We start from the raw sequence: 9,813 nt of genomic DNA on the forward strand, positions 1-9,813 counted from the left end.
TCTCTCTCTCTCTCTCTCTCTCTCTCTCTCTCTCTCTCTCTCTCTCTCTCTCTCAGAGCTGCAGCTGGGGAGAAAGACCAGGGGTAACAAAGCCACTTTATTCCTTCTCAGCTCTGTTGGGGGGATGGATTAAAGAAGGGATAGGCTGCCTGAGATGGATGGCATAACGGATCTTCCCATGGCATGGAGCTGAGACTCTACTTGTATATCCTTAGCTTACTGATGCCCTCCCTAAGTTGTGCTGCCTAAAATTGAGTAGAGTATTTCAGTGATCTGATCAGGGCAGAATACAGAGGGACTCCACTCCCTTGTCCTGGAAAACATGCCTTTCTCGGTACAGCCTAAGACCATGTTGGCTCATTGTACTTGGAGTTCACTGAAACACCTGTCTCTGTCTTTGTCTCTCTCCCTCTCACTCTGTCTCCCTCCCTTCTCCCATCTCACTCTACCTGTTCTCTCTCCTCTCCTCTCCTCTCCTCTCCTGTCCCTCTCCCATCCCTTTCCTCTCTTCTATCTCTCTTCCCTCTCTCCTTTCCTTTCTCCCTTTCTGTCCCTCTACTCCCTCCTCCCCTCCCTTCTCCTCCTCATATTCTTAGTCTCTTCATGACTACTTTTCTCCATTTCTCCATCTCTGCTATTCTGCTCAAGGTATTTCTCCATTCTTTTGCTTCTATTTCTCCAAGGCTATCTTTCTGTCTCATCTCTGCCCTTTCTATGATTCTACTATCGTCTCTTCATGGATCTCTCAGTGTCTTCATCCCTGTCACTCCAAAGATTTCTTTGTCTTCATTTGTTCCTCTCCATGGATTTCTTTATTTTTCCATCTCTAATACTCTACAATTCTCTCAGTCCTCCCTAGCTTTCGTAGTCTCCCTTCATTGAACAATAGTGGCAGGACTATAGAAAGGGCTTATGCTTCTGGCCATGAATACTAAGGAGAAAAAAGAAAGGGCATCAGCAACTATGTTGGGGATGAGGATAAAAAAGAATAGAAAGGGTTCAAAAAGAGAACCATCGATTGGGGCTAATGGGATGATGATGCAAAGGAGAGAAGGTGAAAGTATTCAACTGGTTGCTTCCATTCTTTTCTCCCCAGAAGAATGCTTTTTGAACTGTGGAAAAATACCATGAAAATGGTTGGAAGGGAGTGGAGATAGAGCCAGGACAACGAGGGGATAGTTAGACTGTCTTCCTGTCTTCAGTGACTTTAAGTCATTGGGATCAAATGAGCTCCATCTCAGGGTACTGAAAGAATTGGCTGATCCAACAATGGTCTCTGAATAATCATGGAAAACAGAGGATGCATCACAGGACCAGAGAAGGACAAATGCCACCTTGATTTCTTAAAAGAGGGAAGAGAATGGAGTCTGCACACCATAGTCTGTGAGCTTGACCTAAAGGGATAGTTAGTGAGCCATAGAAAAGGAAGTGATGATCGCAGAGCCGATAAGCTTCATCAGAAACAGACCAAGCCCTTTCTGGCTCATTTTCTTTTCTGACAAGATCTATTGAGAAGCACGGTTTGGCAAGGCAGGCATGGCTTTACCTCTTGGAGGGCGTAGGAGATCACTGAGCTTATGGATTGACTTACAAGAAACCAGTAAACTGGGGGCATGCTGTGGTTATAGTTCATGTAGAATTCTTTGTTTTGTTCTGTTTTATCAAAGCATGTTTAACCGTTAGGCTCTTCGTGTAGCTAAGAGGGGTGGATTTGGATTTGGTGAGTGCACCTCAAGCGTAATGAATGGTTTGATGCCATCTTGGAGAGAGGTGTTTCAGGAAGTGCCCTATGGAGCCCCAAGGCTGGTGCTGTGTTACTTATCCATTTCGTAAGCGGAACTATAAGGAAGATGAAACACAATAGATGGCAGAGACTGGATTCTCAAAATTCTTAATGGATTACCTAGACCACTGGGCTGAATCTAATAAGGAGAAATGTAGTTGAGATAAGTGTGAAGTCTTAGAAATCATATTCGGAAGTGCAAGATGTGGAAGGCATGGCTAGGCTGCAGTTTACTGGAGAAAAATCTGGGTGGTGGTTTTTTTTAAGTGGATTACAAGTTAGACGTAAATTGGCGATATGCCCTGGCAGCTAACTTGATTTCCCCCAAATCCCAGATCTTTTGGCTGCCTTAGAAGAAGCGGAGCACTCAGGAAGGAGCCCAGAGAGGTGTCTCCCACTACGCTCTGCCCTCATCTGATGGCTTCTGGAGGACAGTAGCAATTTCAATATAGGATAGGTGACTGGGGATCCCAAAGCCTTTTCAGTAGGTGTCTCAGAAACATCTCCCCAACCAGCCCCAATCTTACCTATGAATGTGTTTTTCAACAATACCAAGTCATCAGCTGACTTTTACCTTTCTTTGCATCCCCAGCATTGAGTCCCCAGCACATAGTAGGCACTTAATGTTTGTTGACTTGAAAAACAGAGTGTTGTGGCTGAACTGTGAGAAGAGTAAGAATAGCCAATGTTTATATTTTAAAGTTTACAAAGTATTTTACAGACATTATCCCCTTGGCTCCTCACAACAATCCTGAGAGGTAGGTGCTGTTATTATCCCCATTTTACATTTAAGAAGATTGAGGCAAGCAGAGGTGAAGTGATTTGTCCAGGGTCACACAGGTGAGAAGTGTCTGAGGAAGGAAGGAAAGAAAACAACCATTTATTAAGTACCTACCATGTGCCAGGCGCTGTGCTAGGCACTTTACAAATATCATCTCATTGGATCCTGGGAGGTAGTGCTATTCTGATCCCTATTTTACAGATGGGGAAACTGAGGCAATTAGAGGTGAAGTGAGTTGCTCAGGGCTACACAGCTAGTAAAGATCTAAGGCTGGATTTGAACCCAGATCTTTGATTCCAGCTCCAGTGTTCTATGCACTGAGCCACCCAACCAACCTTGGGATTGCCACGACATAGCCGTTGTTCATGTAGGAAAAGAACAATGATTGGAGAATTGTCATCCCATTGTTTGACGTCAGTGAGCAATGTTAAAACACCTCCTGATCAAACGGCTTCCCGAAGCCCAGAAAAGAAGCCAGTGAGCACAGGAGATGGTTCGTGGAGCCTCTGCTTGTGTTTTGGGCTGCTGAGATGAGTCTGTTGATGTCTACAGCAACGTCAGTGATGACCTCATCGCTGTTTGAGAAGCAGGCACTGAAGGGGGCCTCGAGGCCAGAACCGGGCTCTTGTGGTTAATCACTGAAGCTAAATTGGTCTTAGAGAAGATGAATAATGAAAGGGATTCTATATTAGGAAGAACCAGCTCTTAATATAGTTGACAGGAGTCAACATCTTCATCTCAGGCCTCATATCTTCTGTTGAAGTGAAATCCCCTTGTAGGGTCCTGACGATGCCTTTCCTTGGGATATTCAGTTCAGTCTCAGTTCCTGACGCGTTGGCCACCACTGCTCCGAGGATGCTGCTTCGGGGGCAGCTGGACGTTCGGGCTTTCTGGCCTTGAGGTTCACGGGCTGGGACATCCTCTCTCTAGGGCTCTGCCGCCTTTTCTTCGGTCTCTTGCTGTCACATGGCCAACGAAGAGGGCAGTGGAGACAGAGAGCATGGCATTCTTCTCCCTCGGTGGCTTGGAAGCCTTTCCCCCTCCCCAGTTTGGAGCCCTCACTTGCTATTTTTATATGTAGTCCAAGAGACATGATAGGATGTCTGTCAGTTCATCATGTATCATGTAACACATATAGCATCAGCTGTCCCTATCCAATGACCCAAAGCCCATACGATCCTTTTGGGCTGTTAAAAGTTTTATTCACAGCTAGTTTACTGATTGACTGATTCAGTCAAGCTGTTTGGGCCGTCTGTGATGATTTGGGGTAGGGATGCATCCTCACTGTTATGTAACTGTGCACAAAATATATGCAAAATAAAAACATGGTGAGGAAGGTGTTAGCAGCCGAGGGAATCCAGAGAGGCCTCATGTAGGAGGTGGCTGAGCTAAGCACAGAAAAAAAAAACAAACTACAGATTTGAAGAGGTGAGAAGGAATTTGATAGATTTGAAGCTAGCACAAAGGTTTAGAGATGGAAAATGAGGCGTGTGTGTGTGTGTGTGTGTGTGTGTGTGTGTAGACAACAGCATTTCACTGGACTGTAGTATTCATTTAAGGGAATAATGCATAATGAGGTTCTAAAGACAGCTCGGGGCCAGGTTGTGAGGGACTTTACAGGGGTGGGCAAGGGCCACCTCGCACCAGAGCTGGTTGTTAAATTTTCAGCATAAGCATGTACAGTTCTAAAATTGGCAAATGCCACAAGTCTAGACTTGATTCATTGCTTTGTCCATTGTCTAGACTTCAGAAAAGTGATGGAGAAAATATCAGTGCAGATTAAACTTGTCGTGAACACATCTCTCCCTAGGGAGAGTGACATCATCAGGCCTTAGTGTGAAGAAAGTCCCTTTGGCACCTGAGTGAGGGATACATTGCAGGAGGGAGATCAATTCATAAGGCAACATTCCAGCTGAAAAGTGAAAAAGGTGGGGCAGCCAGGTGGCACAGTGGATAGAGTTCTGAGTTCAGATGTGTCCTCAGACACTTGATACGTACTAGCTGTGTGACCCTGGGCAAGTCACTTGACCCTGATTGCCTCACCAGAAAAAAAAAAAAAAGAAAGAAAGGTGATAAAGGCATTGCTGAAGAGGGGTGGGGGCTGCACGAGTGGAGAGGAGGGGGTGGGTGAGGGAGAATGAGCCCACTGTGGCCCACCTGGGTTACTGGAAGGATGGTGGTGTCCTCACCAGTCAGAGGGACATTCAGAAGAGTTGCAGAAAGAGAGAGAATGAAATCTGCTTCGGACTCGTTCAGTTTGAGATGCCTTTGGGATAGCCCGTTGGAGATGGAGATGAGCCAATGGCTAATGTGGGGTTGGAGCTCAGGAGAGTGATGAGAGTTAGGACTACACCTGGAAATGTGGGCGTCATCTGTGGTGAGACGATGATTGTGCCTGTGACAGCCGTGGGGATCATTGAGTGAGCCTGGATAGAGGGAGAAGAGAGGAGGGTCATGGACAGAGCCCAGGGGAAAGCCCACGGGCAGAGAATGGCCCAAGACTGATGAACCAATGAAGGAGACTGAGGAGGGGCTGGGCAGCAGCTCCCCATTTTTGTCTCTTTCTCATTTACCCTTTTCTGTCTCCTCTCTGACTCAGTCCCTGATGTGGTCTCAGGCTCTCTCTCTCTCTCTCTCTCTCTCTCTCTCTCTCTCTCTCTCTCCCTCTCTCTCTCTCTCCCTCCCTCTCTCTCTCTCTCTCTCTCTCTCCCTCTCTCTCTCTCTCTCTCTCTCTCTCTCTCTCTCTCTCTCTCTCTCTCTTTCTCCCTCTCTCTCCCTCTCTCCTTCTCCCTCTGTGTGTGTGTGCTTGCGAGCGCACGTGCCTTGCTCTCTCGTTTTCTCTCTGTCCACCACTCTCAATCTCTGTCCTATGGGGCCCTTGAGGGGGACGTTGGAGAAGTGGGTGGGGAGGGAAGCCCTTTATGGTTTCTTCCAAACTTCAGAGGAAGCTGGGAAAGTCCCAAAGACACACCCTGAGGGCTCCGAGGGTGATTCAAAAGCACATGATGGGCACCAGAATTTCCAGGCTAGGCCCCAGCAGAGTCTGAGGGACTAGAGGAAAAGGTCAGGGGCCTGCTGCTGGACCTTGGAAGCTGCTTCCTGTCCCAGCTGCGTGTAGGGAGGAGTCAGCAGGTCCGCAGGGTTGAAGGAACTTGCCCCTTGGGCATGAAGTGGCAAGGCCACGGTTCCGTGCCTTAGATCGTGGGGCATTTGCCCCTCAAACATGTGGAGTCTTTGTCTCAGGGAATCCCATGGGGGGGAATAGAAGATATCTCGAGAGATGACCTGATCCAGGTGCTTCCTCCCCCCCACCCGCTGCACATACTATGTTCTTTTACATGGGCAGGTGGCAAGGGAAGACTGGAGATGCCCAGAGATACTGGGGGACAGATGCTGCTGCAAGAGACAGAAGTCGTGACATGGGGGGACACGAGAGACACCAAGATGTGAGACACTGAGGCAGAAGAGGGTCAGAGAGACATAGGGACCAAGACACAGGGGGAGTCATCAGAGAGACCTGGGAGTCACAAGGGGGACATAGTGAGAGAGGAAGGTTCACAGACTGAGAGGCGGAGATGGAGATGAAAGCAAAGAGAAGCAAAGTTCAGGAGAGAGACACAGAGAGAGAGGACTAGGGAAAATGAGGACAGACAGAGACAGAAAAGGTAAAGAGAAGCAGAGAGAGAAAGGAGAGAAGTGGGGATAGGGAGAGAGAGAGGTAAAGAGAAAGAGACAGAGAAGAGAAAGAGGGAAAAGGGGAGAGAGAGAGACAGAAAAAGAGAGAAAGAGGACTAGGGAGCCTGAGGACAGACAGGTAAGGTAAGGAGAAGCAGAGAGAGATGGAGAAAGAGAAGCACAGATAGGGAGAGAGAGAGGTAAAGAGATACAGAGAGAAGAGAAGGAGGGCAAAGGGGAGAGAGACAAAGAAAAAGAGAGAGAGGACTAGGGAATCTGAGGACAGACAGAGAAAAGGTAAGGAAAAGCAGAGAGACAGAAAGAGAAGTGGGGATAGGGAGAGAGAGAGAGAGACAAAGAGAAGAGAAACAAGGAAAAGGGGAGAGAGAGAAAAAAAACAGACAAAAGAGAGGGGAGTATAGGGAAAGAGAGAGAGGAGAGAAGAGAGACATAGATAAATATAGAGAGGGAGAGGAAAAGAGGCAGAGAGAGAGAGACAGACGGAGACAAAGAAAAGAGGGAGGGGAAGAGAGACAGATAAATATAGAAAGGAGAGACAAAGATAGAAGGAAAGAGACAGAGAGGGGAGAAACCGAGAGACAGAGAGAGAGGGAGATGAGAAGAGAGGTAGAGAGAGACATAGAAGAGGGAGAGACAGAGAAAGAAGAGGGAGAGACAGAAGAGAGAAAGAGAAGAGGAAAGAGAGGGGGATAGGAAGAGACAGAGCAAAAAGAAAGAAGAGAGGCAGCAGAGAAGTAGAGAGAGAGAGGGGGAGATAGTGAAGTGGCAAGGGGAAAGGGAGAAAGAGACACAGAGAGAGTGAAGAAAAAAGAGAAGAGAGAAAAAGCAGGGGAGGGAGGAGAAAGAGAAAGACACAGACAAGGAGAGAGACAGGGATAGGGAGAAGACAGAAAGAAAAGAGAATAACAGAGAAAGGGATAAAGAAAGAGGAGATAAAGAGAAGAAGACGAGAGAGGAGAAGAGAAGCAGGGACAGAGAGGAAGAGGGAGGGGGAGAGAGGAGGAGAAGGAAGAAGGAGGGGAGGGCGGGTGAAGGGCCTGTCGCTCCGTCCTGGTCAGACGCCATCTGGGCAGCACAGTTTTGGAAGGACATCGATGAGCTGGAATGTTTAGTGGAGGGCAGTCAGCTTCCGGGAACGTGGAGCTGGCTTCCGGCATCTGAAGGGCAGGTGTGTGGAAGATCCATTTGTTCTCCACAGCCCCAGTGGCAGCCCCAGAAGAGAGGACTCGGGTCCCTGGAGTGACATGGCTCAGCCTCTGTTTCTCTCCCCTTTCCGGCTGGAGCGGATCATGAGGGTGGGGGAAGCCGGCCCTTACCCCCAGAATAGGAAAAAAAAAAAAAGCACATGGAGGGGGTTGAGATTTAAAATTGGAAAGGATCATAGAAGTCATGGAATCCAACGTCCTTATTTGACAGATGGGGAAACTGAGGCCTAAAGCATGAAATGACTTGCCCACAATGACGCAGGAAGTGTCAAAGGTGGGATTAGAACTCAGGTCCTTTGACTCTGTATGTCCCACACGCCTCCTGCCTTCTGGGTTACTTTTCTGTGCAAATTCAGAAACTCGAGCGTCCAGGAGATGTCTTGGGCAGCATTGGCATGGGCCTGTCTCTGGGCCAGCAGCGGAACTTTCAGCCCTGCTGGCGCCTTGATGTGTCTGTCCAAGCTCAATGCGGCAGCCCCTCAAAGGGCTTTACTTTGGAGGGAGGAGGTCTGAGGATTCTCCTGTGGGTCCCGTGTGTCTCCATTTGCTCCTAGGCTCCAGGAGGCCTCTGCTTCTCATTCATTTTCTGTGATGGGGGAGATACTGGCTGTCCCATGTCACTCACCACACTGTCCACGCTGGGCCCCTATGCAGGCATGGGGACCCTGTTACCTGCTTCAGGGGACTCCCAGATCCAAGCCATAAGTAAGCTGCCTTCAAGGGACTTCCCCAGTCTTCTGGAGAGGGGAAAGCATGGTGGGGGGTGTGAGCGAGCTGGAGGAAGTGACTTCCTGGGCCCGCACTCAGCCTCTGGGGTCACACCAAAGTCCAGTGAGCTTGAAGTCCTTGGCAGGAGCAGGCCTGCCTCAGGAGGGATGCACATCTGAGCTGTCCCATCGCGGAGGAGGCCACCTCAGGGCACAGGGTGTCTTCCCTCCAAAGGTCTGCAAGCAGACGTTGGATTCTGGGGGTCTTGGGGACCCCTAAACCAAAGTGCCCCGGGGCAGCCTTTCCAGATCTCCCACTGGCTGTCAGGCAGCCTGCCTCAGAGACCTCTCTCGGTCCCAAGGCAGCCCTTTCCGCTCTGGGACAGCTCGGATCCTGAGAAATCTCTCCTCGCTTCAAGACAAAATCTGCCTCTCTGTTTCAGCCGTCCAGTTGTTCCTAGTTCTGGCGAATAATACGACTCTATTGAATCAAACGCATTCTATTCAACAAACAGCGATTAAATTGACTACTGGGTACAAAGCTTGTCTTGAGCCACGGGAAGGAAAGAAAGATATTATCTATTAAGTGCCTACTATGTGCTGGATACTGTGTGAAAGGCTCTGCAAATATCTCTTTTGATCCTCATGACAACCCTGAGGTAGGGCCTGTTATTATCCTCATTTTACAGTTGAGGAGACTGAGGCAAATAGAGGTGAAATGGGAGGGCGTTCCTGGTCTGCCTAGACTCAAAGGCAAGGGATGAAAGCTTGACTTCAGGGAGCAGGGAGGATGCCAGTTAGACTGGAAGGAAGGAGGAAGGGGCAGTCAGTCCAGGAAGGTTGGCAGGAACCAGTCAGGGAAGGGCCTGCCCAGAGTCCCGATCCCAGAAGCCTCCAGTCCAATCCCCACATGAACAAGAGCCCCTTCTGCAGCCCCCTGGACGAATGGCAGCCCTGAATGCCAGGCTGAGGTGGTCACTGAGAAGGGGGCAACCTGGCCTTACTGGACCCTCTTGTCTCAGTCTCAGTAGAGGTGAAGTGTGAAGGGTTAATTAGCAGAATTCAATAATGAAATTCAATAAATATTAAGAACCTACTATGTCAAAGGCACTTAGCACAGTGCCTGGTACAAGCAGATACTAAATAAATGGTATAATCAGCCATAGTAGGTGCTTAATAAATGGTTTAATTAGCCCATAGTAGGCGATTAATAAACAGGTTAATTAGCACACATGCTCCCCCAGAGCTGATCCTGGGGCAAAATGGCATTGACAGAAGGAGGACCAAGATTGGCACAGGTGCTTGTGGTCTGCAGAGCCACGTCTCACCAGCCCTGGCACTGGACGGTGAGAGTTCCTCTGGGATACTCTGGGGAGCCTGCATTAGCAGCGACCCACTGACAGATGAGACTGTCATGATCAGACACCCTCGTTTCTCGGGCACCCGCAAGAGAAAAGTTCGCTTTCTCTCACCCCCTCTTTCGGTTCGGGCTGTAACTGCTGTCCTTCACGATTCAGAGCAGCTTCTTGGAGATAACCTTGCATCATTTGTATACTGGTGCTTATCACATCTACTGCCCGCTGTCGACTCAGCCCTGTGCTCTAATTATTACCCTCGTAAGTATGGCTCCTGACTATTTTC

Source organism: Vombatus ursinus, unplaced genomic scaffold (assembly GCF_900497805.2).
Source record: "Vombatus ursinus unplaced genomic scaffold, bare-nosed wombat genome assembly UNPS02014165.1, whole genome shotgun sequence".
Taxonomy (NCBI): Eukaryota; Metazoa; Chordata; class Mammalia; order Diprotodontia; family Vombatidae; genus Vombatus; species Vombatus ursinus.